We start from the raw sequence: 20,372 nt of genomic DNA on the forward strand, positions 1-20,372 counted from the left end.
GAGGATTTGTACAGCTACAAACACTTGTTTTTATATTTTCCTCTCTCTTTATGCATAACTTGTTGTATTTGGTCAATGATACACCAATGGAAAATATGTTCAGTTTGAAATGAATTTGGGTGAAAAAACAACACTTGCGCTATAACTAGTACCACCTACTCTAGTCGGCTATTTTTGAGTTAACCCTTTTCAGCTTAGTCAAGTAGAGTAAGGTGAGGGGGAAACCTTAACAAGTATCTCAGAGGTATACATAAATACTTCTTTGAAGGAACAACCTCTTCTGCTCTCAATAAGTCGGGATCCCTCTTCCACCTCTGAAATAAATAAGTGCCTACGCACAGTTCTTTAAAAAATGAAAAAATGAGAAATTGAAAATGTGAAAAGTTTTGAAAAAATGAATAAGATGAAAGAAGAGAAAGGCTTCCTATGTAGAGAGGTGATGCTTGCTGGCAGCGGAATGGTGCTTGTGTTCCTATGTGACTCTGTCGGGGTATTGTCTAGGCTTGCTAGCAACGGAGCAACACCAGAGATGAAACTTAAACTTTGACAATCATATTTCTTGTGCACCAATATACCCCTCATTCCCGATCAAAACAACTAAGTTGACTTGGCTTGGAATGTTTGATGACCGATAAAGAACATGGAAGGTGCTACATCTTTCACTCAAGCTAGTGTGGAAACTAAGATGATCAGATAATCAAACAATACTTTCAGAGGAGTTAGACTTGATTTTCATGAAACAAGGTCCATTCAGAGAGCTGGAGTTCTACTAGTGTGTTGCCAATGTTGTAGCAGCTACAACCGTCCTCCAATATTTTTCCCTAGCTTCGTTTTGGAGCCTCCCTACAAACCATACTCAAAACCATATCTTGCACTAACAGGTACTTATGCTTCAGTTGAGTTTTTGTGGCTTATCAGCTTGTGTTTGCTAGCTTGTTTTCCTTTCATCCACAAGCTAACATTTAGTGAACTGGTCATCAACTGGCTGTTGTGCTCACTTGTAGAATTGGGTAGAACTGGAGGGAAACTAGCCTTGCTCTCAAGAATTGCGCAGAGAATCAAGGCAACCTGTTTCTCTCCTGAAATGAGTAGAGCGAGTAGACTATCTTCCCTCTGAAAATTGGGCAGAGTGGCCCATCACTAGGATTTCTCTCAAAATCTGCTCAGATCTAGCTGACAACCTTGGCTTTAGTCTAGAAATTGCGTAGAGCCTTAGGGGTAGCCAGAGCCACTCATCACAGAAACTATGCATAAGTCACTCTAGGGCTTGCAGTCTATTGCATGTGCTCCTAAGTTGACTGAATCCCTCAAGGACTAAGCAATCTTTCTTTTCATGCATGGATTTATTTTTCCCCAAAAAACAAAAAGAAAAAAGAAAAAAGCATCCATTGATTTTAGGGATCCATTTTTAGCAGTTGTGGGTTACATGCAAAAGTTGTTTTAGAAACCTCCCGCCAAGTGTCGCTTTTCCTATATTTGTGGCATGCACATCATAAGCTTCGATCTTATCAAAATTATTTATTTGATGCTTCAGATGTCATTCTTCACTTTGATCTTGGAGCTCTAACATCCTCCATCACATCTAGGATCATTCGGCACACTCAGCTTAGCTTTTTCTGGGTAAGTCCTCTTTTCATGTCTTTTACTATTGTTCTGTCACTTTTTATATTTCAGTTTGTGTGAGGGTTGTTTGCTTGGTTTTGTTGAATTCTTGTTGTCATTTTAACGCATGTTATCTTGTAGAAGCATTGTTTCAAGTTTTCCATTACATCTCCTTGTAGTCACATGAATGACATTGTTTCTGCACTAACAGTTGTCGTTGCGGCGACTTGCTTCACACACTTACTTGTTTTCCCGTTTATTCAATCCTACACTTACTATTTACATGCATGTTCATTCACTCATTTTTGCACCCAGCTTTGCACATGCATTAAGTCTTTACTATTTTCAGTCACCCGTTGGCAGGTCTAAGCTGCCTTGGCTCAGACATTGCCTTTTCCAACTAGCACTACACATTTTTGGGATGGAAGGCCATGCCTTGATCCTAGGAATTATGTAGATCTTGCCCAACACTAGCCTCCCAGGCTTTCTCTACATAATTCTGAGAGGCAGTGCCCCATTGGCCCTCAAAATTACGCAATGCAATTTTACCAGGTTGCAGTCATGCTGACTGAAACTGTGCAGTGTGCAGTTTCAGTCCTCAATAGGCCAAGCTAGACTATGCTCTATGTAGTTTCAATAGTCAGTCATCTCACTAATAGTATGGACTGTGTTCTACGCAGTTCTGGTAGTCAACCTCCCAGCCTCCAAGTGAAAATTGTGCAAATATTCCAGTCAACCATCTAGGTGTGTTCCATGTCATTCCTCAAGTTATTTTTTTTTCAACTGACATTGTGCTTGCCATGAGCACTTCTATGTCTCCAGCTATCACAGGTGTTCATTCGTCTCTTAGAAGTACAAGTACAATGGCTTCAAAGCGAGCAATGCAAAGGACACCATTGACATCGCAATTGGAGATGTGGTCGAGAAAGTGTTTATGAGTTTGCCCATCTATGAAGACACTAAGATCTTCATAGACAAGGAGATCAAGATGAAATGGCAGGATATCAATGACATCTTTTGAGGCACCTTCGAGGAGAATATGGAGGATCGCAGATTTTATGTCAACATACACAAGTCTGACTTGTACCGGATTTCATGCAGGTATCCCGCGTTTCCATGCACAGACATGATCCACTGGATTATCTCACATACTAATATAGAGACAATGGCATTGAGAATTTTCAGTGGAATAGAACTCTCTACCTTTAGGGCACAGGACTTTCAGGAGATGTACCACTTTCCACGGTCGGTGGTCACAATGGATGCACCCTTCACAAAACCTAGTAGTAGTGAAAACTCAAGAGACATCTTAAAGAGATGGGTGAAAGAGCCTTCTAAGTTTAGGACAACACCCAACCAAGTGTACAAGACAATGATACTACAAAATTATTATCATCTCTTGGTCAGCTTCGCATGCTTCTTATGCGGCCAAGAGAGCACAGAAACATTCCCGCAAATTTGGGTGATTGTGTTGGATCAGTTGGCGAATGAAGGAATACCTTTCAACTAGTCCAACATGTTGGCTCTTCGACTGAAGGAACAAGTAAGAGAAGCCCAACATCCACCCAAGGGTCAGCAAGCAAATATTTTCATGTCCGCTTACATACTTGATGCAATCTATGCCCATCAGTAGTTCTAAGGCTTGCATTGGGCATGGACACCTTTAGAAACCTTTGTCCACACCTATTGTAGGTTGTTCTCTAAATGCAGCTTCAATGGAGTTATAATACAACTATCAGACCACTTCGTCACCTCGATGTACAAGATGATATTTGAGAAGGATCCACCTTGAATGTCACAGGAAGCGATGGAGGCATCGGTTGACATAGCATATCAGTATGCCTCACCCCTTGGCACCTTCATCCGGATGTACAGCACGGAGAAGGCTCTACATGTATTACTGAAGTTCTCCATGGATAAGTTGGTCATGCAAGACGTTGCATGCCACATCTCGACAGGGTTGTCAGCAAGACTACATAAGAATAAGAAGGCACCCTGGCCTGCTCTTCCTTTGCAGATCGGTTTGTATGAGATCCAAAATCTCAAGCATGCTGAGGCCGAGATGGAGGAATTCAAAAGGTTCACCTTCAACATCAGAAGTTTCAATCCATATGACCCACATTTCTTAGTGAAGGAACACTGTACGAGAGTGTATCATCCTTGGATCCATGGGGCATGTCATTGGCCTGAGGAGGACCCATGGAGATACTACTATAGCTTCTCAAGGCTCAATGAACCAGTTAGAATGGCAGTACAATTGTTAGCAGTGCAAAAGGCAACAACATCTCAGAGAGCAGCATCATCAGCAACAGCAAAGAGTAACAAACCTGCGCATGACAAAGGTAAGAGGAAGGTTTTTGATAGTGTAGAGGTGGACCAAAGCTACAAGTTTAAAGAAGATCCACTTGTGTTAAGGATCACAAAGAGGACGAAACACGACATAAGGATCACGCAAATACAGAGGGAGAAGCAGAAGCTCCAGGAGGCAGAAAAGGAGTTGTAGGAGTTAAAGAAGAAACTCAAGGAAGAACAAGAGTCGCGCAAAAGAGAGAAGGAAGTGTAGTAGGAATAGGAATGTTCAAGACTCACAACATGCACACATTGATGAAACTGTGCCCATAGAGGTTATTGACTCATTTGAGCAACTAGCACATAGTAGACAGGTGAGTAATCACAAGAGAAAGACTTCACTCAGGATATTGAACAGATGCTAGAGAAGATAGACATGGATGTGGTTCATCTATAGTTAGATCAAGACCTTGACCTCATGCCTCAGAACCAAGAGGTCACTCCGTCGGCTTTACTAGATCCGAGAGTAGGGAAAGTCCCAAGCAATCAAGGAGACACTGAAATACTTGAGGACAATTCGGAAGTGGATGTGCGCAACATATCTTTCGATGAATCACAACACAGAGTTGTGCAGTCGCATAGAGCACCCACTCTAGATGTTCATGTATCTCCTACACAGTTTGAACAACGAGTGATCGTGTCTGATGTGTGCAGGCATCCAACTGCATTGGGCGATGTCATCAAGGCATATGCCGAAGCCACCTGCTCGAGTCTTAGATTCTTGATAGCTGAGAATGAGTGTATGGTTAAGGAGCTACAAGTGACCAAGAAGGGAGAGTAACAAGTTACAACATCCGCTAGAGCAGAGTTGAGGAAAGCAAAACTTGAACAAGTACTATCTCTCGAGACAGTCACACGGAAGCTATACTTCAGGTTCGTCACTATGCATAACTCATTTGTACATCTTAACATTGGCAACAACACTGTGCTAGGAGAGCACACATCTTCACAGACATACACAATGTTATCGATCACATGTAAATATGGAAAATGAGGTGCAAGGGAGCACCATTTCACCTGCCAAAGGTGATGAAGCCAAAGGCAGTGGAGTTGAAGGCATGCATCTAGATTCAGATCTGGAACTATGAGGAACTCTCACAACTCATCATCAACTTACAAGCTTCACATACACAAGTGTTCAAGAGCATGGATGTCATTGTGCACACGCATGTGATCCCATCCATTGGCACACACATCGAGGTAAAAGAAAATAACCAATTCTAACTGGAGCTAGACATGTATTTTGATCAGTAAATGTGCATAGCCACAAGCGCAGACTTGCAGATGAGCGCAAACACTATGCCCTAGTATGTTGTTGGTCTGACTGCACTGAAGACCATGATGTGCATGTTATCCGACGAGTTGGAAAGAGGTGCCAAATCATTGTACCCAGATGCAATGGAGGCTATATTTCACTTTCATAAGGATGTCACCACAAAGTACATAGACACCATAACAGGCTACCAAGATTGGCATTAGTTCACCACCGTCGACCATCGAGAGGATGTCGAAGAGTTAGTCTTCCCACAACTGTCTCAATCTTAGTGAAGTATTGCATCGCTTACTCAAGCCCATTTTTGTCTCTCATGGGTACATGTGCAGATTGTATTGTAAACATGTTGTATAAGTGAAAGACCAAGTGTCAATAGTAGAATGTAACAATCATGTGTAAGTTGAAGAGTCATTACAGTATTTGAAGAGTCACAAAGGGGAATGTTAAGGGTCACCCCACCCTTTTCTATTTATAGAATCTCATAACCCATTTTTCAGGCTTTTGGGAGTCAAGCTTCCTATAGGTATAACTTCGAGAAATCTTGGAGTGTATTGTAACAAGCCTTGGCTTCTCCAAAGTGCAGAGTTATTACATCTTTTTGGAGGAGAAGGCGGTATTGACTGTAATGTTTCGCTATTGGGGCTAGCAGTTGTCATGGTTGTATGTATGATTGGATCTTTCACTCTCTTAATATAATAGAGCCAAAACATTTCATGCATATATTCTTATTGTAATTTGGCTATCCTAGTTACTTTAATGATGTATGTAGTTGTAATTTACACATGTATGTATGGACTATTTTGTATGTGTTTGTATGAATCTTATCGAAGCTTGTTGTTGGTATAATCCATCACTTTGGATATTTGCCTATCTTGCTTTCCATCTCTTGGTGTATTTTTACTCGTGTGTTCCCTTTCAAGCTGCGTGCTATCACAAGTTTCTAAGGGGTGCAATCTTCCCACATTCCATGTGTTAGAGCCTTTCATGCACCTTCCATGACTTTCTGCAAGGTCACACCCTTTCTACCAACAAGGACATCTTACTTACCTCTCTGTGCAACTGCAGTCAAGACGATATTGTACTACCCACTGCTGGGACTCTTACTCCAAACTTTCTAAGGTCTAGTTGGGACTTCTTGTCGGGGATATCCCTTGACATGTTGGCAGGTCTAGCACCATCAACATGACCCAAGTCATCAACCATTATAGCAAGTATATTACTATCACCAAAAACATCGTATGCAACAACTTCTTCCCTGGAATCAGATTCCCTATCTTCCATTATAACATCTGTTGCACCATATCCACAGCCCCCAAGGTTCTCATCTCTACCAAGGGTCCCTATGTAAACACAATATTCCAAAACATACAACATCTGAGAAGATATATGGAAGAAGACCAAATTTCCAGAGAATCAAAAACAAACCAAACAAAATGTTCTCCTACGTACAAACAAAAGTTTATAAACTTACAATTAGTCTTATTGTACGTTTCATCATTTCTTGAAGTTTGACAAGTTGGTTGTCGACCCTTGCATTCAGGATGAAATAAAGGTTTGACTGCTTCTGAATCTATTTTTCGATTAGTAATGATTTTGAAACGAATATGAAAAAATAACACAAGAAAAAATAGAACAACAAGAAGTTCAAATGCACAAGAAAAAAATGCAAAAGAAAAAAAGAATGATCTCCCTACATTGTTCTAATGAGCACATTACATACAGATTCAACAGAGGTAACTTTATTAACAGTATAGTATCTACCAAGAAACACCTGACCCTCTTCACCAACAAAGTTTCCCAAATTTTCAACCATTTCAAGAAATTCTTCATTCCTACAGTTCTTATCAACTCCAAAACCTGCATTTCTTTCATTATTTTCACAGAAAATACCATTGTTATTGAGATGAAAAATCTCTTTAAAAACACAATATTCCGAAAAAAAAGACAAAAGTTTGTAAACCTTCAAAAAATATAAGTTCTTTCAGATGAAAAACATGCAACAAAATGACCATCAAAACAAAATTTTCACTACAGAAAACCATTGCTCTTTTCATAGTTATGATTTACAGGTCCACCTTGTTCATCATTTGCTAAAGCTCTTTTCTTTCGTTGATATGCAACTCTTCTCCGTGCTTTAATGACTTCCTTATTCTTTTGATACCACTGTCATTGGTATTCACTTAATCGTTATCGTGTAGCAACAGAGCGAGGTTTTTTCGCACCACTCTTGTTTTTTATTTTGCTCAACATCTCTATGATAACGTTAAAGTCAGTTGAAAAGTTGTTTTGAAGTTCTGTTTGACACTAATATATACTCTTCAATCTCAAAATAACTAAAAACTAAAAAAAGTACAGAGAATAAATATTTGAGAAATTATGTTTCCCACAACAAACTTGGGACACATGCAAAAATGTTCCCCTTACACATAATTGATACAATGACAAGTTGAAGAAATAAAAAATAAAGAAATACAAACTGCATTCGAAATTTACCATACATATGTCATGAATATAATTTCAAAATGTGAATTACAATGATGTTAAAAAAATATTTAAAAGCATACAGAAGGTCTACTGCATTATCAAAAAACGAACATGTTCAAGCCTGAAAGGCTAAATCAATACATCCACACGTACTGCACCTATGTGAAGAATACAATCTACATTATGAATAACTAAAAATACATTTCCATTTTTAATGACATGATCAAAATCCTCCACCGTTTGTAGATAGAAGCATGAGGCTATCTCATTAATATCACTTCAAAATGTGAATTAAAATGATGTTCAAAAAAATATTTAAAAACATTAAACATACATATGGTCTACAATAATATACAAAAATGAACATGTTCATGCCTCAAACAATACTTGAATACATCCACAGGTAGTGGAGGTATCTCAACAATAGAATCTGCATTAGGAATCAGCAAAAAAGGATTTCCATTTTCAATCACATCATCAAATTCTTCAAATCTTTGTAGATAGAAGCATGACGCTTCAAGCATGGACAATCCATCAAAAATTTCCATTTTGCACAGTCCACTCAGTAAATCATACAACTTTAACTGCACTCCAGACCAACCGTGCATAAGTACTTTCTCTCCAACTATGCACAAAGGTAGGTAACCTGCAGATTTACTATTTATATCCAAAGATACATATTGAAGCAACAACCATCTGTGTCCCCAATCATCTTCAAAATATTCCAAACTTTTCTCTTTCAAGAGTCAACCAAATTGAAAATTCTCTATCTCTTCAAGTGACCAAACAGACATGCGACCATTATTAACAACACAAACAAGTTGATTCTTGTATAAGCCTAATGACATACATTGTATGTCAACAATAGGAACAAATAAATAACCCCAATTATTTCTATTCAATTCCAACCAATAGATAGTGTAACCATAAGTAGGGTAATCTTCATAATCTCTATCTAGATATACCCAATAAAACTTTTCTTTAAAGAATATAGCCTCCTTTGGTGGAGTTACACCACCATATGGAAGCTTCGTCCTCTTCCAAACATTTTCAACACTACTGCAAATGAGAAAATGTGAATCCATGTTTTTACAAACATGTCTCAAAAACATGCATGAATAATTTCCCGGACTGCATTTTTGAGATAAAGAGAATAATCCTCACTCCTGAACACTAAGAACTCCAACATTTCTAAAAATCTTCATCAAAGGGTTAACAATGAAATAATTTTTTGTATGCAAATAACTTCCAGGCGTGCTGAAGAGAATCATTGATGCCACTGTACATTCATTATGTATGTAGAATGAAGAAAAGGAAACACCATAGTCAAAAAGCGACCACTATTATTAAGGTATGATTCTAGGAAGCAATCATTGGGAAAGCAAGTGGACAAAGAAATAAATCCTAACTCTTTCTCATGACATCGATCACAATCCATAAGAAAAACAAGACACCATTGTCTACAAACCAACTTAAATTTCATCAACACCAACAAAGGAAGCCAATGAAAGAGAAGCTCAATAATGTCAAAGGGGAAAAATTTCCAAATAGTAATATCCATATCAAAAGCAACAACCTTTGTTGGCAATAAAGGAAAACTTCCCTTGTATACTACAAAGAAAGAAAGAAAAACGTTAAATCACAATAGCAACAACATTCATTCATTATTTTAATCTGAAAAGAGATTAGGAAAAAAATCCATTTTCATCATTAATTGGTTTCTATATACTTCAATATTAGACTAAATAAATTAAATAGTGCAACTTAAAAATCCAAAATTATTAAAATTTATAGCCACTCCACAAGAACAATTTCTTCAAAGATTTCCTCAAAGATGGGCAAGTTAAAAGTTTTCAAAATTTGAAAAATTTCATCCCCTAAACACTTAATAAATCTATTTGTTAAATAAATTCAAACTAATAATTTATAGATACAAAATTAAGGTAGCTATATACATATCGAATACATTTTAACATTCTTACACATCTACTAAGCACTCTAACATAGTTTTGAAGGCTATATGCAAACCAAAAAATATTATGTCTAAGATAGTTCTGAAGGCTATATGCAAACCAAAACACATTATTTAAATAACTCAACATTTTTCATAATGTTCGTGAATTGTTATGAAATATTAGATGGTGTATGCTATAACTTTAGCATTGTTTAGGATTCTTTATAACCTTGCGGTCCTCGTTTATGTGTCTCCATCCCACTCATAGCAATTGTTTTTTTTACTTAGATCCAAAAATGTGCAATCCAAACATAGGTCCTTCTATGATTACATGCATGATATTTACAACTCAGTAAATCACACAAATGATTGTACACTATCCCTGCACTCTAGTCTCAACTAAGTCTTTCTTAGAATCGGCTAAAGTGACACTTGTGGATGCACTAGTGCACCAACTGTCTATTAACTCTCTATTAGTTCCACAAATAGTTTGGAACTAATTTCACTGAACATTAACTCAATAAATTGAGTTGTCTAATTACAACTCACAATTAAACTCATCCTGGACCCCTAAAACTTAGGGAGAACCTATACATGACTTCATAAAGACTTCCAACTCGAAATTCCTAAACTAATAAAGTTAATTAAACCTAATTAACTATTTACAAGTTGCTATGAGAATAGAATTTGATTTTAATTCTCAGTTTAATTCAAGGACAAATTTAAACTCGAATTTCTTGTTGCCATTTCTCAACACTCCCTCTCAAAAAGAAAGGGATTATTGACTACCCTGATCTTGTCTTTGTGAAACTTAAATTTACATTTGACAATGCCTTTGTAAAAATGCCAACATCTTTCTCCTTCATGGGAATATACTCTAACAACATGATCTTCTTGTCCTGACGATGAACCACACTGGTTGGTTCGAAATGCGTCGACAAAATTATCTCTATGTGATTTTCGCCAAAGATTCTTCTCTTAACATGATCTTCCTCAATACGTAATCTTTGAGATGATGATATCAGATACCAATATTCTTGGACTGATCATGAAACGCTGCATTTTCAGAGAGTTTGATACAACTTTGATTATCGCAATAAATAAAAGTTGGACACATCTGCTGACCAAAAAAACCAACCAGGATCTTCCTTATCTAGATGGCCTCACATTTTTCCTGACTCACAGCCATGTACTCTGCCTCTACTGAACTAAGTGCAACCAATCTCTATTTCTTGTTGTACCAAGAAACTGTCGTTGAGCTAATAATGAAGATCCCTCCTGATGCACTCTTCCGGTCGGATGGACTCCCTACCCAATCTGCAGCAGTGAAGCCTTGAAGCTTCATTCCCTTTATCTGTCTATACCATGATCCATATTGAGAAGTGCCACTGAGGTATCTCAACACATGCTTTGTCGCCTTACAATACATCTTGGTAGTCCTAACCATCGCTTAACTAAGCTGGTTAACTGCATAGCACATATTTGGTCATGTGTTCACCAAGTACATGAGTGAACCCACAAGCTGCCTATAAACAGTAGCTTCCACTACTTCACATGAAGTAGAATCCTCCTTCCTCCAATTACTAGCTAAAGAAGTCTCCATTGGTTTTCTGTTATCCATGTGGAATCTTTTGAGTATCTCGTTGGAATACTTTCCCTGAGACACAAAAGAATCCCCATCTCTTTGCCATACCTCCATGTCAAGAAAGTAATGCAGGAGCCCCATTTCCTTCATCTCAAACTCTCTTGCAAGGTCCTCCTTGCAAGACTTGATCAGTTGATCATGACTTGTCAATATGAGATCATCAACAAAAAGTACAATGATCAACAATTTACCTTCCATCACTATGTGATACAAGTTCACATCTGCTTCACTCTTTGTGAAGCCTAACTCAGTGAAGTAGATATCTATCATGGTGTACCAAGCACGGGGTTCTTGATTTAGCCCATACAACGCTCTCTTGAGCCATCACACATGTGACTCATAGTCAAAGGTCTCAAAACTTGTAGGCTTCTCTACGTACACCTCTTCCACAATCATACCATTAAGGAAGGTCATCTTTACATCCATATGATGTATCTTCCAACCCATTTGTGTTGATAGTGCCAATATAGATCTAATCAACAAGTACCTTGCAACAGGAGCAAAGGTCTCATCATGGCCAATCCCCTCTACCTGTGAAAACCCACGGGCCAAAATTCTAGCCTTATGTTTCTCCACACTACCATCTGCAGCTTTCTTTACCTTGTAAATCCAATAGGAGCTCACTAGTGACTTGTCCTCCAATCTTAGGACCACATCCCAAACACTGTTATGAACTATGGATTCATACTCCTCCACCATGAAATCAACCCAAACTGGCTGTTGCACTGCTTCCTTAAAGGAAGATGGCTCTGTCACAACACATTTGCCCATAAGGGCCATGTATATAGTACACCTCTCAAGTGACCTTCTCTTCCTGTGCTAAGAAGTGGGTGCTCCCACATCCTCTCCTACATCATCCAACAATCTGTCAGACTCTCTAGTGCACTTTCTTCCCTCTCTGGAAGACTCTGCCTAAGTGGATGTCTCCACTAGCAAATCCTCTGCATGTGGTTGCTCCATATCAATATGAGGCACCTCAACCTTAGGAGATAAAATATCCTCATTTGCATTTAGCTCAAGTTCCCTCTCAAGGGAAACTCTCATGGCCTTCTCCTCATCGAATCAGACATCCCTATCAACCATTGTCATCCTCTTCGTCAACAAGTACACCCAATAGTTGTGAGGTGTATCATTGTACCCCACAAATATCCCCAACTCTGTTACTGGCTCAAGCTTCTTCTATGCATATTTGTTGACATGGCAAAATACCAATGACCCTAAAATCCTAAAGTGACCAACATGTGGCCTCTTACAGGAATAAGCCTCCTTCGGTGTCTTCATCTCAAGTATCTTATGTGGGCTACAGTTTTTAACATAAACCGTTGCGTTGCATGAATTAGCCAACAAGTGTAGTGGTAGGCCCTAATCATGTAACATCACCCTCATTTCCCCTACTATGTGTATGCTCTTCCTCTCGTCGACCCCATTTTGCTGAGGGTTATGGGGTTCCCTCGACTCTCGTTTAATCCCTTCCATTGTACAAAAGTTCTTAAACTCATTTGAGACATACTCACCACCATTATCACTCCATGAAGCTATAACCTTCTTGCCTGACTCTTTCTCCACCAATGATTTAAACTCACAAAACTTTGTGAAGGTTTTATCCTTTTTCTGCATGAAAAATATCCAACATTTTCGAGAAAAGTCATGAACAAATATAATAGAATATATGTGTTTGGATGTGGATGTTGTTGAGAATGGTCCACACACATCTGAATGGACTCACTGTAGCATAGCCTCTGCTCAACTCTCTTTGTCATGAAAGGAATACTTGGTGTATTTTCCCAAAGTGCACCCTTTGCATGTATCAACTTGCTCAAGTGTACCTTTGGGAAGACCGGTGGAGATCTGCTGCAATATCTTCAAAGTCCCATGATGTAAGTGGCCCAATTGCCTATGCCACAATTCACCAACATCTCGGCTTTGCACCCTTTCTTCTTTTGACATCAAAGCAGCACACTCCTCCAGCTCCAGCTTATAGTGATTATTCACCCGAATCCTTATCTTCTTTAGTTGACCCATGGCTATGTGTCGAATGAATGCCTTTCCTTTTGAGAAGATCACATCATAGCCTCTATCCTTAAGCATGGTAATGGATACCAAGTTCTTCTTTGACCTGGACACATCCATAAAATCATTTAAAGTGAGTGGAACCCCATTCTCCCTCTGAAAAGTAATCATGCCCAATGCTCTAACACTATACTTCCTGTCGTCACCCATCTCGATATGCATATGGAGATCTCTCTCCTCTAGGTCACTGAATAACTCTTTGTTGGCAGTCATGTGGAATGAAGCTCCACTGTATAAGTACTGTACACTTCCCATCATTGATGACACCATGCATGCAATGAGGGAAAATACCAATTCGAATTGAGATGCCAAAGCCTCACCCGCTGCACCTCCCGAGGACTTCTTCTTCGACTTCTTGAGTGGAAAAGTTGTAGCAAAATTGCCTAGCTCATGACAATGAAATCACTTAACTTTCCTCATGTATTTCTTCTTACCTCCATGATGAGAATCCGATTTGGAATGGGAAGCTTTCCCTTTCCCCTTATTCGCCTTAATCACTAAGGAATAGTTCTCTTCATCTTAAGTCTTTGATGAAGAGCCATCACTGGTGTTTCTCTTGATCTCCTCCTGTATCAAATCCAACCATAGTGGTTCCCAATCTAGAAGCTTCTCCTGACCATTGACATAGTCTTGATAACTATGCCAACTCTTTGGGAGTCTCAGAAGAGCAAGACTTGACAATATCATCCTCAACAACCGTGATTCCAACACTTCCAAGTTCATCACAACACTGAGTGAACTTGGTCAAGTATTTTGGAATTGTCTCGCCTTTCTCCAATTTTATTTTTCAAAGTTTGTCCTTCGGTGCCAATTTCTTGTGGTCACTCTTGTTCTGATACAAGTCTGTCAATGTTTTCCACATAACACACGAAGTTTTCTTTCCATGGAGACTAGAGACAATGTGGTCTCAAACACCCTCAAGGATTATCCGCCTCACCTTCGCCACACACTTCTTCCATTCGACCAAATTCTGTGCATCCGATGTTGCTAAATTAGTAATTTCTTGAACAACGAATTCCTTCAAGCCTTTATCCTCTAGCACATCCTCCATTTTGTCCCTCTAGGTTATAAACTTCGATCTACCTTCCAAGGCATACTGGAGCCACAAACCATAGAACGCCATCAGCCGTTCCTGAAGTATGTATTGAAAATTCGAACTTCACATGTAACCCAAAACAAAAAACTTTGAAATATCCTCTAGTATACTGTTCTCAACTCCAATACCATGTAGAAAATCTTGTAGATTCACAAACTCATTAAATTTACTAAAGCACAGGACAAGAACCTACTTCTACTTTCACCCAATGGAAGCCAATAGATCGATGAAAACAATATGAAAAGAAGAAAATAAATCAATGCCACATAACACAAGATGTATCTTGGGAAAGCCACCGCTCAAAACCCCGCTATTTGTATTACATATATCAAAAATATGAGTGAATATACAAAGTTTTTTCTCACTAGAACAATTCTGCACAAGTATAATCGACTCTCTCTCAGCTCACAAGCAAGCTCTTGGTGAAAACTTAGACAATTTTGCAACTCTCCAAGCCCCTAATCTCTTGCGTAATACCTAGGATGAATAGCCCGTATTTAAAGGGAATTCATGCTTCCAAAACTGCACAATCCAAACATAGGTCCTTCTCTGATTACAAGCATGATATTTACAACTCAGTAAATCACGCAACTAATAGTACATTGTCCCTACATTCTAGTCTCAACTATGTCTTTCTCAGAATCAACATGCATAAGTTTAGGATGAGGGAATCTTCAGTTAACTAGAGTGAAACTTGTGGGTGCACTAGTGCACCAACTGAGTGTTAACTCTCTATTAGTTCTACAAACAGTTTGGAACTAATTTAACTAAACATTAACTCAGTAAACTGAGTTATCTAATTACAACTCACATTTAAAATCATCCTGGACCCCTAAAAGTTAGGGAGAACATATGCATGACTTCAGAAAGGCTTCCAACTCGAAATTCCTAAACTAATTAACTTAATTAACTATTTACAAGATGATATTAGAATAGAATTTGATTTTAATTATGAGTTTAATTCAAGGACAAATTTAAACTGAAATTTCTTGTTTCCATTTCTCAATACAAGTTCGTCAGTTTCTGGAGGTCGTGGTAACAATCATTTCCAAAAGAAAAACATAGATGGAGCATCGCCATCCACTCAACCCCTGAAGATGAGCGGTCGATGCATCGATGCTTAAATAATAAAAAGGGTGGTACAGGCCTATAATGTTGGAATAATAAGTTTAAATGACCGTAGTATTTTAATGAGTTTTCAATATGTATTTAATATAAACATGTATAGATAAACATTTGTAATAAGAATTATTTGTTAAAATGCTTATTTTGAAATGAACTTAAGCATAATGAGCTTCAACGACTCTAATAATATTAAACAAACCCTCACTGATGATATTTAATGAAGGCTCACTGGCAAAGGTTTGGTCTTGTCACCAGCAAACAGTCTGTTAAGTCGTTCATGCCGCTATGCATGTCACGAGTTCGAGTCTTGTCTTACCCAAGGGCCATTCTTGCGGACTGGGCAGTTCCTCTTAGAGGTTATAGTGGCAGTCGGTGGGATTCGACCCCGTGTAACGCAAGTACGATACCACCGATGTTGTTGATTCCACTAGTAAAAAAAAGGATATTTAATGAAGACTCATGATGGTAGAAAATAGAGAATAAACTTATCTTAATAATTAATACAAGCATCAAATTGGACAATAATTTGTAATAATCCGTGTTTGAGTATGCAATGACAACTGAATGTATAAAAAAAGTATACGGACATTAAATTGGACAAGAATTTGTAATAATCTGGGTTTGAGTATACAATAATAATTCATAGGACAATTAAAAAAGGTAACTCATCTGAACAAACTCTCTTTGATGAAACTATCAAAGCTCATCAGACATCGAGTGTGTCAATTGAGAACTTGCAAGATAAAATGACTTAGGTGCATCCTACCAATACAACATCTTTCAATAATCCACCAATTACTGAATCTATTTCGACTTCAAACATAATTGCATAGCCAGCTACAATGACCACTACAACAACCATGGACAAAAAGAAGCTTATTGACATTACTAGTAAGTATGACAACATCAAACTTTCCAGTGATAAACAATTTTTTTAAGTTATAGAGAAAATTGTTAAGACTGCTAAGAAAATATTGTGGAAAAGGAAGAAGCATACCAGCACACTCCAACAACAATAGGAATGAGGAAGGGAGACTTAGCTTGCATGTCAAAGTCAGACAACATAAAAGGTACATATTCCAACTCTAGCCAAGATTGAGGATAATCTCATTACTATCCAACAACTGGTAGAACAATTGACTTATCATAACATCTAGCTCCATGCTCAAGTATTGAAAATGTAGGCACGACCTATAATTGTTGTAGATCCTAATTTTACACAAGCCCTATAGAAGGCCCATAATAAGTTTCTAGCAATGAAGCAAACTCTATAAGTCACACTTGACAAAGGAGTTTTTATTACTGCTACATTGAATAATTGGCCCAACTACTTGGCTTCTATTCATTCAAAAATAAGGGCTCAAGAGCTACTTATCATAGAGTTGTGAGCTAGACAAACTTCATATACTAGAATGCAGTAAACACTTAAAACTCAGTTGGAACATGAAAGTGAAAATTATTCACAGTTACTGCAACAACACGGCTAGTGGCTAAGAGAGGGAAATAAATCTCAACACGAAGCTTCCAATGGATCAACATTTTTGCAGGGAATTATTAACCAAGTCATCAGCATTGAAGCAGCCAAGCATTTTACTCAGAGGATAGCAGGGGACACACCTATGGAAGAAAACATGAAATAGTTATCTGATCTCATAGAATCTAGTGTTCAATCTAGCATGCAAGTTCAAGAATGGTCTATCTTCAACAAGTAACTACATATTTTTGCTCCATTGATTTATGAAACCATATTTCCAAGTACGAATCTACCTCCATTAGAATGTTCAACATAACCACACCCACCACGACCTACCCATGACTTTTATGCACCAAGTGTTTCAACATATGTTGCAACTTTAGAACAACAATCTCATGAAGAGGAAGTTAACCAAGCAGAGAACAAGTCGACACAGCCAACTTCAAAGGTTTCAACCGCAACAACAGAAGCACGAGGGGATGACACACCAAATGTTCTATCTTAGTCTTATTTTATTGTAATAATTGTACTCAAAATTTTAGTTTAAAGAATCACCGCCACGAAAGTAAAAACTTGCCTTTTCTTTTGTCAATTTTTGTTACACTCCAACTCTCCCCTTCTTTGGGATGAAGAAGGCTTTGAGTGTGGGGAAGATGTTGGAGGAGCTAGTTGGCTTAGCCGAATAGCCCAAGTCAAGTTGATAAGTATGTAATGTAATAAAAAGTTAGCTAATGACATGCTAAGCACCATGTTTGGCCAAAAAAATAGACTAGAATTATTGTCCCGACAATCTATATATATGTTTGTCTACATAAAAATGTGATAATTCTAGTTTTTGTTTCAACATATAATAAAGATATATCTATGCTCTTATGTTGGTTTTCCATTACTGTGTCTCTTTTCATATTTGCGTATGCTTGACATGTGATTACTTAATGTTTGTCTAGTGGTAATAATGCTTGATTTTCGCTAGATTACAATAGAGATACCTAGAGTCTAAAGAAACTATCAGAAAAAACAACAACATGGGTAGGGACAAGGAGAAACAAAGGATTTTCTATCCCGTAAATCCCTCCTTATGGTGGGAAACACCCCCTTATGGTTGATATTATGAACACTCTCTAGCAGATGCATAGATTGCTTCACTATTTGCTCAAGCTCGTCAACATGACCATAATGATATCCTTAAATTCATAAACCACCTCAAACATACTCTATGGGAGAAGAACAATTGACTAGTTAGTTCTGGAAAGAACAATGACAAATCCAAGAGTAGATGATAGGCTAGAATCTCGGCTAGCACACATGGAGGATCACATCCATTGTGAATTTAATCCCCTCCATTCCCTGGCTTATCTTCAGATCATCCTATACTGGGAAACTCTAATGATGCATGATGAGTGTTGGTTGTCTTTTTGTATTGTTAATATTTTTGCAATAATTGTCGGTTAATGTATGTATATCGCAGTCGCTTTGGTATTTCACTATGTATTTGGGAATACAACTCTTGGACAAAAATTCTAGTAAGAGTGAGGGAAAGAGGCTTTTGAGATATGTCTTGGAACGATGTAATCTGATGCAAACTCTACAATACACCTAATAATTATTAATATGATTGATATACAACTTCGAACATATCGAGAATATGTAATAATGTGGTTGTGGTGGTATTATAAAATAAAAAATTCTAAATAAACTTTCATATATACAAGTTATACTATTTTAATAATTAATATTATTTTTATATTTATTTATTTATTGAATAATAATAATTCTAGAATAAATTGATGTGGGAAATTAGTGATTTATAAGAGTTTTATTTATAGATTTTATTAATTTGATCTAATATTTAATATTAATTTAAATTTAATTTAATTTATTGAATATAAACATTAAAATTAAAACGCATTGAAAAAATGAAATTTAAAAATTTTCAATTTGTTTTTATTTAATCCAAAATAAATTTTAATTTTAACAATATATATAAAAAAATTACTTATTAGAAAAAATTAAAATTATAAAAATAATGAATATAAAATTGTAGTATTTTTTAATACATTAATATGAATTATTTCTCGCTAACACTGAATCCAATAATTCTTTCGATTCTTTATCAGCGTCATTTAAAATTGTTATTTATTTGAGAAGATATTTTAATTTATAGTCCTAAGATTACAAAAGATTTTTCAGTGAAGATCACATGAAACATCATTTGTCGACGCGTTTTGAACTAACCAGTGTGGTTCATCGTCAGGACAAGTTGAAGAAACAAATCCCGGTACCTAGTCCAAGTAGCTATTGGACTTTTTAAGCCGTTGGAGGCTCTGCTCTGTGTATTTAGCTTGCTAAGCTGGATCTGTTTCTTCAACTTGTCCTGAGGATGAACCACACTGGTTGGTTCGAAACGCGTCCACAAATGATGTTTCATGTGATCTTCGCCAAAAAATCTTTTGTAAACTTGATATGGATCACAGAACCCTGAACACTACTATTGAGTCCTAAGATTGTTTGGGTTAAAGGAAATCGAAAAATAAAATATATTATTATTTATATTTTTAAATATAACATCGTAATGATCTTTGGTTCAATATAATATTTAGCAAATCATATACAATAGTTTGGGAAAAATTAAATTAAGATGAGTAAAATTAACATCGTTAATTTCAACCACTATCCTTAAAAACAATGTACTTCAATTAAATAATTTTATTTATAATATTAAATTATATTAAATAAATAATTAAATTTATAACATTAAATTAGTATTTGCATATTACAGTGTATAAGAACGCTAACGGCATTAAACTGAGGGCGGAAGGCCGAGGGCGTATTAAATAAACAATTATATTTATAATATTAAATTAGTATTCGCATATTATGGTGCAAAGGAAAACCGATCGCGTTAAACAGAAGGCATAGTGTCGGTTTACCAATCTCTAGTGTTACCTCATAAAATTTCACAATAAAAAAATGGCTTCGCAGCATTGTAGTAAATAAATAAATATATTTTTTTTTAAATATTTATTTATTTATATGAAATGAGATTCTAAATTTCTTTTCTGGTTTTAACATGATATTTTGGTATAAAGTACTCGAATAATTTGAAATTTGAACTAGAAACATGATTAGTACAGATTTCTAAAAGCAACATCAGAAATAATGAGTTTAAAAGACTAGAGTATTTTACTGAGTTTTCCCTATGTATGTAATAAGAAGTAGTTGTTAAAATGCTTATTTTGAAATGAACTTAAGCATAATGAGTTTCAGCGACTCTAATGATATTTAACGAAGGCTCCTTAT

This window comes from Pinus tabuliformis, chromosome 2_2 (genome assembly GCF_031772625.1).
Source record: "Pinus tabuliformis cultivar Carrire ecotype Pingquan chromosome 2_2, CPIR1, whole genome shotgun sequence".
Classification (NCBI taxonomy): Eukaryota; Viridiplantae; Streptophyta; class Pinopsida; order Pinales; family Pinaceae; genus Pinus; species Pinus tabuliformis.